General features: G+C 39.4%; 1 pseudogene; it reads right to left on the bottom strand.

The window, feature by feature from the left end:
- Nucleotides 1–1,175: 1,175 nt before the first annotated feature.
- LOC129086110 (GTP-binding nuclear protein Ran-like) lies at nt 1,176–1,801 on the bottom strand (annotated as a pseudogene).
- Nucleotides 1,802–2,487: the final 686 nt, after the last annotated feature.

The raw sequence follows: 2,487 nt of genomic DNA, 5'->3' as shown, positions 1-2,487 counted from the left end.
TAAGCCACGTTTTATAATAGTTTCCCTTACTGATAACCATAGCTTATAGAATAATGTGTTGTTGATGCCCTTCCCAACAGACCACTCCTCATAGCCCTTGTAAATGGTATGTTGTCTGGACCTTCCCATGGAACATAATTACCTGGTAGACCATCTGGCCATATATGCTCTGTCTATTCCTGGATTCCCACTTCCATGAACATTTTAGTTTATTTTTCCCATTTGTACTATGGCAATTCTAGCCTTTTATGTCACTCAGTATAAGCAATTGCTTTCACTAGGAAACATGTTAGGAACAAGTTTGCTTTATCTCCTGGGATTTTTTCCTCAGTGATAAATACTACATCACAGGAGAGCATTTCAAAGTCAATAAATTCTTTCTTCTGTTTTATGTTTTTGTCCCTTTTTAAGCACCATTAGAATTCAGTCCCACTCATACTTCTCTGGTACCTATTAGTATAAAAAATCTATTTCTTGCAACTCTTTTTAACAATAAACTCCTTAGGTCATGCTGCAACTTAACCCTAATTATAGAATTAGAGGCCATGATGGCAGGGGGAGCAGATCTTCAGGGCCACACCTTATAACTGTCAGGAAAGAGGCTCAGAGTTATCTTCCAAACAAGAAGTGGGGAATGGGAAATGCTGGCTCTTGACGGGGGTGTTACTTTTATAGGCTCTGAAGGATTCTGAGAAGACAGGAAGTTACATGGTATGCATCCTGGTGTCTCCACCCAACGTGTCAAAGCCCCAAGATTTCCTACCAGGGAAAATGGTCTTGGCATAATAGAATAACATTCCTTGGTGAGCATTCAACCCTCTTTGAATTTGGACTCTGTTTTTTGACCTGGTCCTCAGCTTTTTCTTTTTCCTTTCTTTCTCCCTCTCTTTTTAATACAGCTTTTTTTTTTCTAATTCTAAATGAAAAGGAATGAGAATGACAGTAACAAACAAGGTTTCATCATTGAATATTGTGATGTGACTGTGGCAGTCTTGTATTTGAAATGCAATAAGGAAAAAAACTGCATTCTAAAATAGCTAAATATGCCAAATTCATTCCAAAGCCCATTCATCTCTTTCAGCATCCCAAAGATCAAGCACAGCCTCCACTTAGCTATATAATAAAATGGCAAACATGCTGCAGCTCTGGACATCACAGGGCTGTTGCCTATAAAATTATGTTTCTGATGCAGGGCTCCAGCTTCCCTTTCTCCCATCCAGGAGAGGGGTGGTCTGAACATCCTCTAGATCCTGCTTATTCTGTGTTACCAAAGCTGGTCCACAACAACCTCTGGTGGTGTAGGAGTAGGTGTGGTGACATTTCCCAGTTAGGGTCTCCAATTAGTTTTCTAGCAAGCCAGAGGTACAGCTTTTCAAAATTGTAGTTACTTTTGCCAGAAATGTCATGGTACCGATGATTCTTCTTTCAGTGAAACACAATAGATGTCTCCTTAATGTTTCTTCCTTAATATCCAAATAATCACTTTGTTTCCATACAATATGATGAGAATGTTTTTCACACTCTGGTACCAGATCTCTATGCCAGTTAGACACATTCTTGTAAGTAACTCTTGAAGTTACATCAAACACTATACTGGCACACTGGGCTTTGATTTAACAGCTGTCTCAGTCTGCTGAACTTCTGCTGGCCTGCTGTATCCTGCACACAAAGTTAATAGCCCTCCTGTTGGCTTGGAACATGAGGGGATGGACCTCAGCACCCAAGTAGACACATACCACTTAAATTCACCAGTTAGATGACCTTTCATGAGTTGAGTGTTTCTAGTTCCACCAACTCCAATCAATAAATATTAAAAATGAGCTTGGGGGTTATCCTTGGGTAACTAACATGATGTCACTTCTAGAAGCATCTACAGGCCAAACTGACTGAGCCATTCTTCTGCTTTCTCTACCTTTCACTGCAGAAATGGTTTTTACACCTGATTTTCAATTGTCCAGTACAGCCCTCAGCTCATCATTACCATTCTGTGGAACATCAGCAGTGTTTGGCAATATCCAGGCAAGCATTTATCTTTATAGCTACTATTTCCTCTATACATTTCAAAGACCTAATGCATTGGATTAACTAGTGCATTTCCTTTCTCTAGTAACCCTCCTAATTCTCTCCACTGAAAGGTTTAACAACTGGACCACCACCTTATAGCAGATTTTTCTGTCCCCCATCTACTTTCAGCATTGGGATACTTATTGTCAGACAGGAAGAGAATGATCCAACTTCAAAATATAACTTAAAAAATGATTTATCTTCTCACTTGTTTTCTTGAACCCCTCCCAGTACCAATAATCACAGTATATTAGGGCTGACATTTTGATATTTGCCTTCTAAAACCTTGACCAACATGAGAGGGAGCACTAAACAAGAATTTCTCAAGTTACCCCATATCAGGTAGAAATTGTAGAGATTTTATATGTCTGTCTTGATCAGAAAAGGGTTGCCCCTGGAAAATCATGATTTAGGGCATATCGA

This window comes from Pteronotus mesoamericanus, unplaced genomic scaffold (genome assembly GCF_021234165.1).
Source record: "Pteronotus mesoamericanus isolate MK-2021 breed Mesoamerican mustached bat unplaced genomic scaffold, CSHL_Meso_final scaffold_36, whole genome shotgun sequence".
NCBI lineage: Eukaryota > Metazoa > Chordata > Mammalia > Chiroptera > Mormoopidae > Pteronotus > Pteronotus mesoamericanus.
Note: the sequence above shows the minus strand (reverse complement) of the source record. Positions and strands in the feature narration are given on the sequence as shown.